This window comes from Falco punctatus (assembly GCF_963210335.1).
Source record: "Falco punctatus genome assembly, chromosome: 4".
In the NCBI taxonomy this organism is placed as follows: Eukaryota; Metazoa; Chordata; class Aves; order Falconiformes; family Falconidae; genus Falco; species Falco punctatus.
In genome coordinates, this window is record NC_137583.1 from 2,296,201 (window position 1) to 2,314,482 (window position 18,282).

General features: G+C 42.2%; 1 protein-coding gene across 16 annotated transcripts in view; it reads left to right on the forward strand.

The window, feature by feature from the left end:
* ATP2B2 (ATPase plasma membrane Ca2+ transporting 2) overlaps positions 1–18,282 on the forward strand; it is a 434,838-nt gene that overhangs the window by 165,988 nt on the left and 250,568 nt on the right. Inside the window, exons 1-2 of one of the 16 annotated variants that reach the window (XM_080385384.1) lie at positions 10,949–16,425; positions 17,273–17,715. The exons of 13 other annotated variants lie outside the window; for them this stretch is intronic. The gene's annotated coding sequence lies outside the window, so the exon portion shown is untranslated. Of the gene's footprint in view, positions 1–10,948; positions 16,426–16,456; positions 16,804–17,272; positions 17,716–18,282 lie in introns of those variants that run through there. 2 more of the 16 variants (XM_080385383.1, XM_080385385.1) reach the window with 2 other exon arrangements.

Consider the following 18,282-nt stretch of genomic DNA (forward strand, 5'->3'; position numbering starts at 1 on the left):
TAGAATAAAAAATATGAATTAATCGCTTCAGTGGACCATCGCTCCTCTTACAGCAAAGTTTCACTGTACTCGTAAATGCTTGGTGTTATGTCAGTTCCCTAGAAGTAGTCATTATCACCTACACACTTGGTGTCAAATGCTGCTTTCTAAAGAGATTAGTAACCTTTTTCCTCCTCCTCCTCACTCCCTCCTCCACACTTGCCTCAGCTAAGTAGAAGAAAATCCAAACTACTGCAAACCGTACAGGATGGAAGATGGCAAATAATCTCCCTGATTTGGCTGCTGTTTCAAGGAGAGACATGAGATATGGGATTTTGATTCCCCTTCACTAGCACTTCTGTGCTGACCTCATTTCACCTGACGTCCAGTAGTTTAGCGTGGCAGGTCAGAGCAGAACGGGGCCTGAACTCTTCCAAACCCTCTGTACTCTGCGGGGTAGATAAATTAAGGAAATGAGTTGTTGCAAGCTAGGCACTGTGGAAGAAAAACACAGGTATTTGCTTTCTCTGTAATAGGAAAGGGAAGCAAAACTGCAGTCCAAAGCAACAATAAAAACCAAAGCCAAACCAAAGGGGACTTTGAAACAGAAAACAACTTTTTCCCGGTGTTTTCTTTTTTTCTTTGTTACTTCTCCGTTATATACCTGTGCATATGAGAAGAGTTGGCTAATTGGACTCTTACTCGTTATTTGCCAGTCACTTGGCAACCACCTGTCATGGCTCTTTATTATAAGAGCATGAATCTGTTGTCTTTTACCAGGAAGGACTGGCCAAAAACCAGTGCAGAGATTAACCAGGAGGAAAAAAAAAAAACAAAACCAAAAAACAAACCCAAGGAAAAAAAAAAGAAAAAGAAAGAAACACTGTTTATATTTTTCTACAGTTGGTGTCCTATTCACTTAGACACTACCTGTGCACCCCACGAGAAAACACGAAGCAAGAAAGAAGAATGGTATCACAAAGGAAAAAGTTAGTAACAACGTTCCAAGCAACAGATGCCTGTATCAGTAATGCCTGCTTTTGTAGAACAGAAAGAATCACAGCATTCTTTGACTTAAATTGTGTTTACAAAACTGAAAGAGAGACTATGGCAAATGGGAAATGCTGCCACATTGGAAAAATTGGGGGGAGGGAGTGGTGGCAGCAGCGGCATTTTCTTCCCCACCTCTTAATTTTTTTTTTTTTTTTAATTTCCAGTTACGCTAGCTAAGCACTTCATCTGGATGTTTGTGCTAAATCTGCACTGAAACAATTCTAAAAGCTTTTACATTTTCTTTTGCTTCCTGTCCAGCATTCCTTTGAAACAAATGACTGAGATTAAAATTCCTTGTTTCTATCATTTTCTGCCTTTAAGAAGACTCATCCAGCCGGAGCCAGAAGCCTAAGATTTGTATGTTTGGATAGTGATCTTAATAAATAAAAGTCTACGTACGTTAGAGTACAAGATTTGAATTCTGCAGAGAAAGGCAGTGGCACCAGCAGGCTGGGCAGCGGCGTTTCAGTGTTCTATGGGATCGTCATTGCCGAATGTTCAATAGGTCTGTTCCGCTCGTCTTTTATGATGAGTTTTATGTTTTTGGAGCAGAGGTCTCCAAACCGCGGTACTAATGTCACTAGTGGTACGCTTTGGTGTGGTGCACAGAAATGGCAGCTCCTGATTCAGTCGGTGCAAATGAAACGCCTTTATGGTGGCTGCTCCTCTTCTTAGTGGCTTGGCCTGATCTGCTGCTGCTGCACGGGAGCTGCTGCCTCTGCAGCCTGACGGCCGCGTTCCACGCCAGCGTCGTGCGCAGAACCTCCCTGGTAAGGAGGCCAATGGTTGCAGTCGGTGGTGGGCAGCTCTTCCACACAGATGAGCGTGAGGGATTCACATTTTGTGGAGCAAGATGGGAAACAATCCTGGAGGTGCCCAGGGTGAGGTCCTGCTGGCAGTGTTTGTGCACGAGTAAAGTAAGTTTGGAACTCCTTCCCTACAGAAAGCAAGGCTGTTAGTGTCACTAATGTTTTTCATATTTCAGTAGTGAAATATAGATAAACTCTACATAGATCAGTGCTTGTTATTAGGAGCTCATAGAAGACAGAAACAGAACTGTGAAAAGGTGGTAGTATAAAACCCCCCAACTAATCCTGGAGGTTTTAATGGTGTTTTGGAAGCAATGATCTTAAAGGTCTTTCCAACATAAATGATTCTATAATTGTATGTGTGGGCGTTTGAGGAGATGCTCTAGGTGTTGCTCAGTGCATACAGAAACTTTACATTCACTTAAGAAAAAAAATTGTGTGTGTTCTGATGAGTTTTTTTGGAGGTTTTTTGTTCGGTTGGTTTTTTGGAGATCCTAGTTGAAATCTGAGTAAGAGGTTACAAGTCACTGTTACATCTGAAGAGATCTGGAAATAGAATTAAATTCATAGGGGTAATTGTGACACAAGGAGTAAAGAATACGGGATGTGGAAGGCAAGCAAGAGAGGTAGTTGTTTCGTGATGTTGGACAGAAGAGCTGAGCTGGCTGGGGCTGGGGTTCCGTCAAACCTCAGTCTTGTATTGACCCTCATGCTTGATAAGTCTGTGTTCTGACAACTGACCGGAATGTATATAGATTAAAAATTGGGGTAAAGGTCCCCTGAACAGTTTTGAAGTTTTCCTACTCCATGAAAATAAGAGAAAGTGTCCAAGCATTTTAAGAACTCACTGAAAAAAGTCTGTGGTCCTCCTTAGCTCCATGTGGTTCTGTTTGCTAAAGCATAGAGAATGAGTTCACACCTCTGAATTTTTGCTACAAGGCAATAAGAGTGCAAGAAAATTCCTCAGTAGTTTGACTACTTTATTTTATATTTATACAGTAGATTGTATCTGTCTATGCAAGACCTTCAATACTGGAAGATTATCTGAGTATTTAGCACTCTTGTGTTTGTCTCCACTGCACGCGGGGAGGTGATCTATTGCGTGTATGTATATGAAATGGACATGGTGAAACTAAATCACTTGGTCAAGGTTACAGGGAGAACTGGTGATGGATGTTGGAACTGAAGTGAGAATTTCCTAGACCTGAGCTAACACTGTTGCAGCATGGTCATCCTCTATCTAGAAATCTCTTCAGCATCTTAGCCTTTTCTGTGGCTTTGTCTATGTTTACCACAGACATAAACTGTGATACCCAACTGGGGGAACGTTGGTTGGAAAGCTATAAAGCGAGCAGCCCCTCTGCCCCCACCCCAGACTGTTGAGCAGTAGGAACACCTACTTCTTCAAGTACTGTGAAGAATTCAGAGTTGTTCTGGAGGTGTGAGTCTGAAGCGCCAAAGAGCCTCAATTAATGTTTTAGTTGGATGGAGAGGAGGCACTGTATTTGGGGTAGTATTTTTAGGAAGTATCTTGGAGGTAGTTTCCATATGAGGAGTAGAACTGAGCTCAGAACCAAAGGTGGTGTCCTAGCCATAGGTCCCCGGTGGCAGGAGCTGCTGCTGAAGCTGCCACCCGAGGGGTCAGCTGGGAGGTGAGGCCATGCCTGCATTGCTGTAGGTAGAACTAGCAAACCTAGTTTAAAGTATCTGGCTTGGATACCCAGCTGTAACTGGGACAGCATGGAGTTCAGTACAAACTAATTGCTCAGTTTTTCTCTCGAGTATTTTCCAGGATGATATAACTGAACATAAGCTGTGCTAACTTGCATTCTTTTACGGCTAAATATACATCTCTGTTGAGCTTGAGCTGGTTGTGTGGTGATGAAGAGAGAGGCAACATTTTATGTAAGGCATGTGTAGGAGATCTGAGAGAGATCTCCACAGGGATCATATTAGAGCTTATAAACGTGGAAATTGTTATTTACAGATGAAGTGCAGAGTGAGAAAGGAAGGGAGGAAAGGGTCTGAATCTCACTGTTACATTATCTCCAGAAAAGTGCTGAGTATCACACTGTTCGCTCAATATAAACCAGAACTGATGCCTGATTTCGTTAGGTGCCAAATTTATAAAAGATTGGCTATTTGCTTGAAAATCAAGCCTACTGATTAATCTAGCTTTTGATGCTTTATCTTCCTAACAACTGGAAATCTGAAGCCTTAAAAAAAAAATAAAAATCAAACAGCTTATGAAAGTTATCACTAAATCTTTGTAAAACTGTATTACCTAAACTTGTGTTGATGCTCTTCTTTGTATGTCCAATGGCAAATTTTCTAGTTCGTCTTGCTGAATGCTGACTGGACAAGTACCGCGCAAGTCACTAGTTTTTAAATAAAATTACTTGGGTTAGTTCTTAAAGTGCCAGGCCTCCACTTCCTTGTGCTAGTTATTCTTTCATTAAGACTGAAATCACTAACTTACTCTTATGCTAATTCTGCACACACAGAGAGCATGTTTTACTGACGTAACTCCGTTGCAATCACTTTCTCTATTCATATTGCCCAAATAAATCATGTGTTTAAGTTTCCTCTTGAAACAGGAAAAAAGAAACCAGATTTTCTTATAAGTGAGGTAATTTTGCTCTTTACAGACTGGGATTTCGGGAGGTCTGTCCTTGGTTTGTGGTGAGTTACTGTTTTTACCTTCAAGAAAACATGGGATCCAAAACTTGTATAAATTAAATATACTGGTGTAGATTCTTACTTTATAGCTGTTATAGCTCTGATCTGTATGAGTCATGTTTTTCCACTGGTTTCCTTAAATACCACATTGAAGGATTTCAGGTGGTTTTCCATGGTCATCCTTTTATGGCTGTGTTTCTGTAAGAGTGAGGCAGGCATACAGCTTCACCGGGACCTGGCAGAGCAGAGTCATCAGCACTTTGTCTGTAAACAGTAGGAAAAGACAGTAACAATTTTTGTGCCTGAATATCTGGGCATTTGGGAATGAAAGATAAATTCTGGTGTTATTGGTGGGATGGAGATGACTGTTAATGACTGTTTACAGTAGCACTGTGGGTATGAGTGTTTGGAGTGTGTTTTCGTTGGGTTTTTTGGTTGGGGTTTTTTTTGGTGGTTTGTTGGGTTTGTGTGTGTGTGTGTGTGTGTGTTTTTAAGCAATGTGATTTATTTTGAACTGTTGCAATGTATTGTTATAAAATTCAGAAAATTTCCTTATCCACCCAGCGTAAGGCTGGTCTCTAGCTTTATTAGTCAGGTCTGTAACATTGACTAGAAATGATATTTGATGGAAGGAATTCCTCAAGTGTTAAACTTAAATGCAGGTAGCTACTCTTCCTTCTAGTGTATTGAGTTTCTTTCATCGGCTGGTTTACAAATACCTCCTTTTGCACCCGCTGAACTAATGTACTCTAAGGGAAATTGTTATTCTGATTCTTAATAATGTGATAGACTTTGAGTTTATTTCTGTCTAATTATGTTTAATTTATTTTTAGTTTAGACTGAGAGAAAGTAAATGATGTAAAGTGAAGTTTGTTTTCAAAAGTGTCAGAATTTTTTTGGTAATCTTTTAGGAGGGAAGAAGAGGCATCACAAAGGTGCTTCCCCAACTATTTTAGAGGATAGACACAGGAAGCAATTCTTTTTAATTTCCTTAATAACAAATCATCATTTTCATATCTGTACATTTTCTCTAAAAACTATTCTGGACTATATGAATGCTTTGCTTTCTGCTAGCATCAGTGGCAAGACTTCAGATGACATTATTGAGATTATGGCTACAAATCTTATGTGGGATGGGTGCTTCTGGCTTTTGCATATGTATAGGACACTTATTTAGCTATAAAATGGTCTTTCTGAAAACCAAGGGATACCATTTTCTCTTAGAAGAAACTTCTTTGGATAGCTACACGGTTCTGTATGTTTATGAGTTTAAATAATAGGTTGAACTGTGGTCTTGTACAGTATCGTGTAAAGTTGCTATGCATTTAAGCCTGTGAACGCACACTCTGTTTTCTCCATAGCAAATTAAATTGCTTTGGGGAACTGAAGGTGGTGTTACTTGCTTTGCTGAGTACATGAGTAGAACAGGGATCAGGTTGCCGGAGAGCAACCTCGTGGGCAGCTCCAAAACAATTCAGAGCTCTTGAAGGCAGGTTGAGCGAAGTCCCCTAAAGCAGAACCACCAAGGCCCTTGGCGACTGAGCGCAAACCCTTCAGGTGGCACCGCGGCCTCTTGCCAGCATCGAGTACACGGCATCTTATGTGTGATCATTAATGAAGGGGGAACCCAGGATTTTCATAAAACAGGAAAAATCAAAGACTAACAGCTTACTTAACAAACTTTCTTTCAGAGATCATTGCCTTTTTTGAAGGATATTTGACCTTAGCATTTAGGTGTTTCTTTAGAAAATAAATTACTTCAAAGTCAGTGCTAGTATGTATCATCTCAGTGGTTTTCAGGAGCTTGTATTTGAGTCTTTGCTCCCTGTTCACAGAAGTTACAAAACCTCTGTTATTTTAAAAGTGGAAAGCATAGAATTCTGCATTATGTTTCATTATATATTTTCTTATTTTATCTGTTATACATATTATGATCTTCCATTGTTCCTCAGATAGAATTAATGAAATGGCAAGAGCAAAAAAAACTTCAGTGGGATTTAATTTTACAAATAACATGCTAAGGGTTCTCATCACTACTTTATCTAAATATAATGCTATAAACATCTCTGTTGCTTGTGAATAAGATGATGTTTGGAAGCTACAGCAGCTCTCAGGAAACCTAATTTTCCTTGCCACAAATCGAAGTTAGGAGTATTAAATATAATTAATATGGAATATCTGAGTTTAACTGTTTTATGGTATGTAAGCACAGAACATTTAGATGTCTTTAGTGAACTAAGTCGAGGACTTGGTGCAGGACTGCAAAATTTATTTTTATCCTCAAGGTCAACTAACATCTTTGAAGATTGACATCAGTGTTCAAGAAATAAAGGTCTTAATTCTAACCTTGAATGTAATTGTGTAGTTTCACTGTATAAAAATGTGAATATATATATGCATATGCATTACTTATTATCTTTTTTTCCTTGGGCTTTTGAAAATAACTCTATAAGCTGTGTATTTTTAAAGACCGGAATGCCTGACTCATAACAAAACAATGAGATATATAACAAAGGTATGCAGTTCCTCTCCATAGGACAGTGCTGCGTAAAAAACCAAACAAACAACCAAACAAAAAAGACTGCTTGTATACAGAAACTGTTAAGGAATCCTTCCAAATGTAGGAATTTCTAAGAAGTAATGCTGTTTCAAGTAGAATTTGAGTAGCAGCTGCTTATCTGATGGTGCTGGACAGTTTCAAAATTAAGCTGAAATGGCAGATGAATGCTTAATGGTCTTAAATGATAAGACCCTTAACAGTCCATGCATAAAGCACTTCCTAACAATTTAAAGGAGAGGAAAGAAGGATGCTTTTCTGGCTTTGACTGGTTCACAACTGCTTCAGATTTTTTCCCCCTCTTTTTCCCTTTTTGGAGTGATTTAAATAAACTTTGCCTATTTGTTTTCTTGATCTTCCATTGAGGCTTTTGTATTTATTTACTAGTAATTTACTTTAAAAAAACCTTATTTTCACTCATTCGTTATATGTCTATGGAGATCTGGATGTTAGCATCATCTTCACATACTCATCAGATAAGTGGTATGGTAGTTTATGCCAGCCTCGGATAGGCAGAGGCTGTTGGGATTTTATCACTACGATCTGCAGGTTTATTACTAGACATTAAGATATCCAGCAGATTTATTTGGAGCAAAAACCTTGCTAGGAGATCATGTCTATGAATTAGCCCTGGAAAAAGTTGATGGTGATGTTAGTCATCCAGACGGACAAGTTCTGGATGAGGCCTTGAGTTCTGGGCTCCTGAATTTGCCTGCGGGTCCTGGAATGTTCCCCTGTGGTCTCCTGGTCTCTGTAGCCCTGTGAAGGGGAATTTGCCTATGTTTGTGATGGGAAGGGAACAAATGACCCACAGTAAAATATATCTTTATAATCCTCCCCGCCCCCCTCCCCCCCCGCCAGCAATATAGTGTGTCCTGTTCTTTGTGCTTCTCCCTCCATTGTAAACATATTCCTAGTTTGTAATTTCTTTAATTTTTTTTTTTGTATGAAGAGCAACAATTCTGCCTCTGAGAAAAGATAGTTAAAAATCTAGTCAACAAATTGTTCAGACTTCATAGTCTGTGCTCACCAGTAGGTTAAACCTGGGTGTGATCCACCATGACTTACTGTAAGTAATAAAAAGTATTTTGGCTTCTTTCTTTTTGTCTTTTGGTTGTTGTATTGCCTGGCTACTTTACAGCACCCTTGGGAGGCAGAGGAGATACCACCATGCATTGTTTGCCCCTAAATCCTTTCTTGACCCATTTCTGACCAAGCACAAGGATTTTATTTTTATTTTTAACTCTTTCTGAAGGAATAGAACTTTCCTGTTAGTGAGGAATGTAGTTATCTGCAGCATACGAATGTTGCTGGTGAAAGATTATTTTAATAATGCGTAGTTTGAAGGATTATTTCACTTAGGGAAATACTTGAAAATATTTCCGTTTAGTCACGTTGCTGGTTTGACAGACACCATTTAAATCCTCGCTCGGGTTCCTGTTCAGTTCTGCTTCCTGTTGCTACCTTGCGAGCAGAAAATCTTGAAGAAAGCAACATTTATACAGTGCAGTGTAGCTGTTCCTCAGGTCAGCCAGACCAAAATGTGATGTATTTAGGGCTTGTCCTCTGCGTATTCTGGAGTAAGCCAATGTGAGGATGTGTGGCTTCTGGAATGCTCTGTGTCTTTGAAAGTGCGTTAAAGAAAAACAAAGAGAGGGACACACAAAAGAACTGTCTTTGGGTGTGGGGTTATTCTAGATTAGATATTGTGGGGGGGGTTCCATTCACATGTGGAATTCTTCTGTACTAGCCTCCTTCATCCTAGAATAACATTTCTGTTATGGCAAGCCCATAGGATCAGTTGCTTCAAAAAGTTCTGAAATTCTGACAAAATTGTCAGAACTGTTGTTTCATCTGTTTCAATCTGGGATCAAGAAACAGGTAACGGATCTTTGTGGCATGGTTCAGTCTGGAAGCCAAGCATGTTGCCCAACTAATCTTCATTTACAGTGTATTTTTTTTTCATATACTGTGTATATTTGTTACAATAAGATTTGGGTCTGATATTTAGTTTAATATTTAAGAATGCGAATAAGTATTTTTGTACCAATTATACATTTCTAAGTAAATGTTCATGATTACAGTGTCTATACCAATAACTTTTTAAGCTTTCATATTGTAAAGCTCAAAAACATAGCCCTTTGCTAACAAATCAGAACACTTATTTGAAATCTATACGTAATTGTGGACACAGATTCTGCGTTCTCATATATAGATGAAAGCCACAAAGAGCTGTCACGATCATTTCAGATCAGGTTTGACTCTGTACTTGTCTGAACTCTTGGAATGGCCTTTGGGAGAGGTATTCCCAGATGTACCAGGGCAGTGAGAGGACCAATTTGTTGAAGTTAATACCTTTGTTTGTTTTTGTTTTGGCTGAGGGGCAGCCATTCTGTCAAATCCTGTCATGAAAAGGGAAGGACAGGACTGGTCCAGAACATTTTGAAGCACACCAACATGCTCTAGCCAGCACCAGTGGAACCCATCACAGCACCAGGGCCGGCCCGTGTGCCGCAGAGCGGGGGTGGTGGGGGCTGCGTGGGGGGCCCTGCTGCCAGCCACCCCAATGACCACGTCCCCAAGGTGGGAGCGGTGCAGGGGGAAGGAGCTGAGGCTAACAGTGATCTCTGTGGCAGACTGGCTTCAGTTTCTTCTTTCCACGCAGAGGAACGTCAAGAGCTGCGTGTCTTTTGACTGGGCTTTGCAGCCCTGCAGCAAGGAGGCACTGGGTGTGTGGGGGGGTGGGCACAGCCCCCCGAGGAGGCTGGGGGTGGCTGGGTGGTCCCCCGGCATGGGAGCTGCCTGGGTGTGCGCGTCACCCTGCAGGGTGATTACTAGTGCTCACAGAACAGGTCACAGATACCCGCGGCTTAACGAAGCTTAGCAGGTCAGATTGCTTTACCCAATAAGCTATACATAGACTTTTATCTTATTATATTGGAAAAAAAAAAAAACCCAACAACTCAACAAACCAGAAGTAATTCTCTCAAGGTGATTAATTTCTAGGAAATATGTGTCCTAGTTGTATTATCTGCTGAGCTATCAAAAGTCTTTATTTAATAGTGTGTTAAAATTTTGTTACCCCTTTTTAATTGTTGAGAGTGATTGAACCTTGTCCCACTGTTATTTCCCTTTATGTTAATCATTTGCTTTTACTAGAGTAATATATTAAATAATATTGGTACAGCCTTCAATTCTTACCCATTTGTTATAGTCTTAAAAAAGACTGCAATGATAGCTACTGTGTCAGTCTAATGAGATTTACGGTAAGGATATCAAGGTATGTATGAAAACCCCATATATTGAAGAATGGAAGCTTGAAGAAAGTCTTAAAAGCAGGATGTGTTTTCTTATTAATATTATTAACTGGCCATATTTGTACTTTAATCCTCTGCTATTATTTATTATTGACTAATCTGTTTGAAATATGACTGTTACAATTGAGTAATTTAAATTGAATAATGCTGGGATTCTTTTTTAAGGTGTAATCCAAAGTCATAGCGTGACCTAGCTAGGGAAAGGTGGTGCTTAACTTGAGGTTCATACCCATGTTGTAGTCATACGAAGTTTCACAGTAAAGGATGCTCCCTCAGATGCATCCTGGCTTTGAATATACTTTTCAAACTGAAGAGAACTGCTTTCCCGTATGGACCATTAGCCAGTAAGAAGGAAAACCCACCTTTATGAAACTGTTAGTATTTTGCATCAGTCATATCGGGAGAAGGTACCAAACCAAAATTCTTATTCTAAACTTCTCTGTTTTGCTCAGGGACAATAGTTTTGGTGAGGTAGAGAGATGGGTCCGTGTAGCCCATCTCTGTATACAGAGTTTCAAAACTGAAGTGAAGTTTCAAAACTTCAGTTTCAAAACTGAAAGTGAAGCTGTTTGAAATCTGTAGTCTGATGCACACTAATGTGATCCTTTTCAAACTGTAGAATCCTATAATTCAAATTTAAATGTCTGTATCCTACCATTGCCTGTAGGGACCTATAATCTCTGCTAAGACCAAAAAAGCAGTGATACAAGACCAAAGAGGAAGTGTAAGTTGCTTCCAAGACACAGAGGAGGGAACTTGTATGGTGGAAAGCCACAAATTATTCCAGTCCCCGTACTAGTGCTAATATATTATGTGAAGTAAACAGATTAATGCTACAAGCCATTTGGCACAAGTCCTGTTTCAGAGACTGGCACAATTATAAGGTTTAAATGTGTACTGAATGAAAGGATAATTCCGAAGTATATTGACTGTCTCATTCTTCAGTTCATAAAAGTTGTGGCACCCTCAGAAGATTGTTCTTTAAAGCTCCATTAGGCCAGTTCACTGGCTAAGATTTGTTCTGAGTGTCAAAAAATTCCTTCTCTCATCTATGTGTGATATGGAAGATTCCGTCTTTAAACTAAAAATGGTGGAATGCTTGTAATACTGTTTTCATATTCTTAGGAACATCTTAGACTGTTGAGATCATGAAGAAGCTGAATTCAGCTGTGGATTTAGGTTTAGCTGTACGAGATGTTGCAGATGCTTCCTCTGGCAGATACAGATCACTTTGGAGGAGACCGCTGAGATGTTTCTCTGTCATTGCTGTGGGTAGGCAGTGGCAGTCAGCCAGGTTTACTTACACTTTATTGGGAAGCTCAGGCTTGTTAAAGCTTCTTGCAGTTGGCTCTGCTTTCCTCAGGTGGTGTTCTTGAAAGAACCTAATGACCTTTTTTCCTGCTTGGGTGATACTGAAAGTCTGGTTTTGTTTTCTGAGCGCTACTGCTGTGGCACAGAGGGGGACAGCAATGCCAGCCTAACTCTGTAGACTTCTGGTCTTTTGGGGCATGGCTGTTAGGGAATGGAAGAAGGAAAAATTGTGTATTCATAGAGATCAGGTGGTAGAGATTGAAGGATGGGAGGTAACTGCAGTGTTGGCTGTCCGGTAGGTTTCCTTTCAGATATTGAGAAAGCTGGGATTCTGATCTAGGAAGTGAGCCGACTGGGACGGCTATAATATATCGGTCAGAACAAGCAGTAATTTGTACAGTAAAATAAAAGCAGCAGATAGAACAGAACAGTTCAAGGCAACTATGATATTGTGGGTTTTAAACGCGTGCTGCTTATCGCCTGACCTTCATTACTTCCCCGAGTAGACTCAGGTATGTGAAATACCTTTTCCTCAAGGGCAGGAAAGGGTTAACCAATCAAGCAACTTATAACTGCTGTAATTTAAAGTAGTGAATATACTTATTTTATAGCTAGGGAAATTGAAGCACAGTGGGATCAAGTGACCTACTAACATCTCATAGTCAAGAAACAGCAGGGCAAGTCCTTGGATTTGAGTGTTCTGAGGTCCCTCTCCTCTACTTCTTTTATTAGGTCATGTTGCTTCCTGGGATAACAACATGTTTGTGCAGTTTGGAGACACAAGCTGTTTCTTTGTGGAAATATTACTGCAGAATGTTACAAAACTGGAGAAACACCGAGCCTGAAAACAGATTTAATTCTTGTTTTAAAATGTAGCAAATGAGATTTAAAAATATGAAAGGCTGCCAGTCTGCTGTTCTAGTTCAAGTATCTGGGTTGTGATCAGAAAAATATTAGAAATCTGCTGCTGATTTCCAGTACTGTTTCTCTCATTGGGCAACCTCATGAAAAGGAGGTCTTGGTCCCCAGGATCCTGAAAGAGGAATTAAAATAACGTTCATGCATTTCCTGTCATTAATTATCTCATAAAGACCTTGAAATGTGCTTCTGATGTCTATCACCAGCATGTATAGAATTAAATTTTTCTCCAAAGAAATTAGGTAGACTCTTTCTTTTACGTTTGAATATTTTCTGAATTGTCAGTTGAAGTTTCACCGGAGAAGCGATTTTTCAAGTCACATTTCAAGCTCAGCAGCTAAAGTCTCATTCCTTTCACATGCTGTAAGCATTGTTGTGTTTTTAAAAATTAGTCCCAAGAAGCATCTTTCTGTTTTCCTTTCCATTTTTCTGCTCCTTTTCTGCTCCATTTCCACTCCTTGCCCCCAAGTTAAGGTGTTAAATTGTTCTTCTGTCAGAGCTAAATAATATGCCACTGGATGCTTTAATAGCCGTGAAGATGCACTGATGAATCTACATTTCAGTAGAGGTGCCATTCAACTATTAGGTTGTTTTGCAGTGCTTTGCTATTAAAAGTTATGACAAAATGTACAGAAAAATCACCAGCTAACGCTGCAGCCATTTTGAGTTGCACATGCTGAAAGCCAAGCAAAGAGGAAAATTTTACTTTTGTCACAGTTGTGTTTGAAAAAGTAAAAAAAAACACCAACAACAACCCAAACCCCAACACAAACAGCCCAAACCAAAAGAGAACCCTTTAAATTCTGAGGTCAGAATATTACTATTGGTACTATTTACTGGATGGCCCATTTCTGGGGGTGGAATTGCCAGGTTTAGCTTTGGTTGTAAGGTCCCAGTGTATCTACCTGCTACGTACGGCAGGTATTCCCTGCGTGAAGTGGGGTTGTAACTTCGAGGGTAGCGAGTGCAGACTAAGCCCTGCGGCTGGAACCTCATTCTTATTGCAGGGACCAGATGATTTCCTGGCATTGACTTGCAGCAGCGCTGGTGTTTAGCAGCAGCAGAAAGGATCTGTGGCATTTCTGAAGAGTTTGCACTTCGTAGCTCTAAGTAAGGATGGATGTGATGTGACTTCATTCATAGCATCTTGATGCAAACTCAGGGCAAGCTCCCAGTGTTGCGCACGTTGCCGTGACATCGTAGTTCAATCCTTACTCCAGCAAGCGCATTTTCTGGGGTCGAGCCCCGCGTTAGTGGTTGGCCTCCTGTTGCCCAGGTGGCAGCCGGGTGACAGTGTAGTGATGAGGGTAGAACCAACACTCGCAATACAATATAGGCGGCACGGTGAACAGGCTCCGAACTGATAAGCCTAGCAAAAAGGTTAATAGCTTGTTCATCTTAGGTGGTATGGTACTTTCAGGGCCCTACATTAAATGAGCACTGGGAATATTCATGTGAAAAATTGTTCAGTTGAAATGGGTATATAATAATATGTTCAAGCTAGAATTTCTTTTTTCCTCTTGAACATTTTTTTTATTATTATTTTCCTCCTGCTCTTATTCCCTTGCCTATTCTGTTAATCAAAAAGAAGAATCAGAGTATTTCCTGATTAAGTAAAGTGTAGGAATTACAGTTTTCCTACCTGGATTGGCTTCTGTAGTATGACACGCAGTCTTTGAGAGCAGCAGTCCTCAAACTGGCTACAGTCATATGTCTGGAACTGTGCTTAATTTCTTTAAACTAGTCTTCCCTACATCCAGGGAAGACAGGTTAAAAAAATATTTAATGTGTTTTGGCACTGTGTCAATCAACCTTTTTTTGCTTTTCCATTTATCTTTAAAATTTGTACCCCCCCCAAAAAAAAAAAAAAAAAAGAATTTTGGTAGCCAAATAATTGCAGATTATTTTAGTATCTTCCTGATTTTCTGACAGAGCAGTAGAGGTCACCAGCCTTTATGGTTCTCGGACTTAAGCAGAACACATCTTAAATATAACACTTTTTTGTTCTGTTTGAGTCTGTACTCCACACTCTGTAACACTGCAGTTTGTACTAAAGACTTGCTAAGGAAAAGGGGACACTCTGCTTAATATAACACAAAGTCACTGCATACAGTGTCCTGGCATGCATGTAATCGCCTGTAGCTTTCAAATGATAAAGGCAGTTTCACATGAGAAAAATCTGCATCGATCCAAGTCCCAATTTACATTTTACTTCATTAAAAAAAATTGATCAGCATAGATAAAACTCCTGATCAATGATCCTAGCTCTTTTTTTTTTTTTTTTTTTTTTTTTTTTTTTTTAATAGCTTCCATTTTGGTGCAGTGCAGTACAGACTTTTGGTTTAACTGGCTGAATTGATATTCTGAGCAGCAAGTAAGGCAGGATGACAGAGCATCAGCATAGCTACTCCTATTAGTGCTCAGGGAGGTACGCTTACTTGCAATTGCCCACTCCGTCCAAGCCAGGGTGAAGTCACGAACCACTGCTGTCCTAGGATACTACTGAAAAGATTCTAACTTTTATGTATGCTCTTTTACACACACTGCAAGAAAAAACTGATGGTTTTCTATGTTTAGTCACTGTCAGGATCGAACGTACCAGGTTTGAGGTTACAGAATTTGAAGTCGCAGTTTGAACAGGGCACATGTACTGATCACAATTTACTTTGGGGGGGGGGACGACACCCAAACTACCACACAGCAAATGATACAATGTTTAAAGGACTGATGCCTCTCTCTGTCTTGTTTGTAGTACTTGGATTTCCTTTTTTTTTTTTTTTTTTTTTTTTTGCACAGCCATAACACGGTATTCCATTGAAAAAGCCTTTTACATTTCAGAATCCTGCATGTGCTAATAATTCAAAATAACAGGTAATTTTTATTTTTTTTTTTAAGGAAAGAACAGAGAATAGATGGAAAGAAGCTCTAAATAAGATGCCCCGATTCCTCAGAGTGTAAGGCTGTTACCAGGAGGCAGTGCTTTATTTTATATGGTTTAAAAAGGAAAGGGCAGTGTGGTGTCACCGCATGTGCTGCTGTGAGCCGCGCAGGCTGCCGGGTGCTGTGCGGTGGGCGCTGTGCGTGGTTGCGTGCTCCTGCCTGGGGGCTGGGGGGCGGGGGGCAGGGCACAACCCCGCCCGGTACAGCGGGGCCCCGGCGGCCCAGCCGTGCGGTACCGACACGTTCGGTGCGGCCTCCCCGTGCCGCAGGGCAGAGCGCGGGGGGGGCAGCGCGGGCCGTGCGGGGCGGGGTGCGGGGCGGCACAGCCGCGCCTGCTGCATTGGCCGCCCAGGCCGCGGGTTCGCGCCCGCCAACCGCCCCCGCGCGCCCGCCGCCCCCGCGCCCCTGTCGCCCCCTCCCCTTCCTCCTGCCCCAGTGACAGTGATGGGGCCTGACAGCCCTCGGCCTGGCCGGGCTCTCCCGGTCCTGAGCCAGTGGCACGTTCCTGGTGGCTTGCCATCTTCCGTTGTTGTCATTATCCCAAGGGAAGTATTAAAATCACAAACAACAACATGGTGGTTCGGCCCGTTTTTCCTCCCGACAAAGCGTTTTCCCCCGGCTGCGCCCGCCGGTGCCCGGGCCCCTCCCGGCGGCGGGCCCGGGGGGGGGGGGCGGCGGCAGCCCCTGCGCGGGGGGGGGGGAGGGGGGGGCGCGGCCCGCGCTGCCCCCCCCCACCTGCCCGCCGCATGGTACGGTCTGCCGCGGCGCGCGCCGCCCGCATCAGCCCCGCGCAGATGCCCGGCGGTGGCCGCTGCGCCGTGCCAGTGCGGCCGGGGGGGATGCGCGCTGCTGCCTCAGCCCAGTAAGTACCGACAGCGCTGCATGGCAGTAACCATTGGCAAGAATAACAATAATAAAAAAAGGAATCTCTCCCCGTTCCGTTCTGGGCTTGTTTATTGGGCAGCTGGCTTCCCGCGGGGGGGGGGCTCCGGGGGGCGGGGGTCGCGCCCCGGGAGTCCCGCGGCAGGTAATGCTGCAACCTGGGGCAGCGTGCGGGAAGGGCAGGCGCAGGCTGCATGGCTGCAGGGCACTCTTGCATCAGCAGCCAGGCACCCGGGGCTGCCGCCGAGGAGTCGGGATGAGCTTGTTGTTTGTGAAACGTACGGGCTTGATTTCGATTAAATCCGTTATTTAGCGGGGAGAAAAACACGTGGAGCAGGTTTTGCGTTCGTCGGTGCTGGTAAGGATCGGCTGTGCCTTTTTTTCTTCCAGAAGCGAAGTGCAGAAAAGACACTACAATGTGAACAGTGCAGTTTGACTTTTTTTTTTCCCCCCCCTAACTTTAAGTGATGTTCTCTTGTGATAGACAAAGACGTTTCTGGTCAGGAAAATATGTAATCCTCAGCTGGGTTTATTTATAGAGCTGCTTATAGTTTTTCAATGTGTATGTCTCAAAGTAAAGGGCAGACAGGTTAACCCCCCCCCCCCCCCCCCCCCCCGCCTTTCTGTTGAAATGGATTAGAAAAACTGGTAAAGAAACAGGGAATTTTATGTAATTTCTTTTTAAGCATGAATGGTGCTTCCTTTTGGGGGGGGGGGGAAGGGGAAGGAAAGGCTTTCTGTGGTGTATGGTATGGTAACTAAATATTCGGACAGATAGATTTATTTTTTTTCTGCTTGTTTTACATATTTATTTTTTTTTTAAATAGAAGAATCGGCTCCAAATCCCTGAATGCTGCATGGGAAAGCTTTTGGCCGTTCATGAAACATACAACGCTTTAACAGAAAACATAAGATTACAGGAGTCATTTCCTATTATGTAAAGGGAGATTCTGTGCGTTTGCTGCCTGCCTGCGGCGCTGGCTGCATCCCTGCCCCGCTGGCTGCATCCCTGCCCCGCTGGCAGCATCCCTGCGGCGCTGGCTGCATCCCTGCCCCGCTGGCTGCATCCCTGCCCCACAGTCCTGGGCAGCGGGCGGGTGCTGCCCAGCCTCTGCTTCCCTGACTTTAAGTTGTCCTATACACGGCGGGGCAGTTGCTTGTGCATTGCACGTCGCTGGCGAGGACTGAGAGGATGGCTGTAGGCAGTCCTGGGGCACTTAAGCAGCCAGGAGCTGATGCTTAGCCCGCTCCTTGCCATACCTTCTGGAAGGTGAGTATTGAAGTTGCTAAAAGGGAATGCGTATTCTTTCAGGGTGAAACTGTTCATTTTACCGTTTGCATGCATTCAGAGAGCTAGCTGCATGCTCATTAGGACTTCTGGTCATTTGACCTCCTGATTGCATTCTGTTCGGGACTGTGAAAGGATTGCAGAGCGATTAGACAAGTTAGGATGTTGGAAACATAGCTGGCATGCTTAATATGGGAATTTTTTTTCCCAGCTTTTATTGCTGGGATTTGTGGTTAGCGTTAGATATATGCAGTATGAAATTGATAATGAGGGCTTTTTGTTAGTCTTTGCTCAGTAAAAGCAGATTACAGATCTACTTCATAGTCCACATGTTTTTTTTTATGTTGAGATGTGTTTTTGATTAGCATTTAATTTGTGAGAGGTCATCCATATGCATGACTAGCTCTTGTACCTTGCTCTGAAATAACTGTTTGACTCAGGTATCCAGCAGGTCTTTGATCACATATAGCTTTAACTGGGTTCATGTTCCTCTCATTTTAATCAAAATTGGTACCCGTGAAGAAGTATTTCGTATTTTCCCTGTGGAGC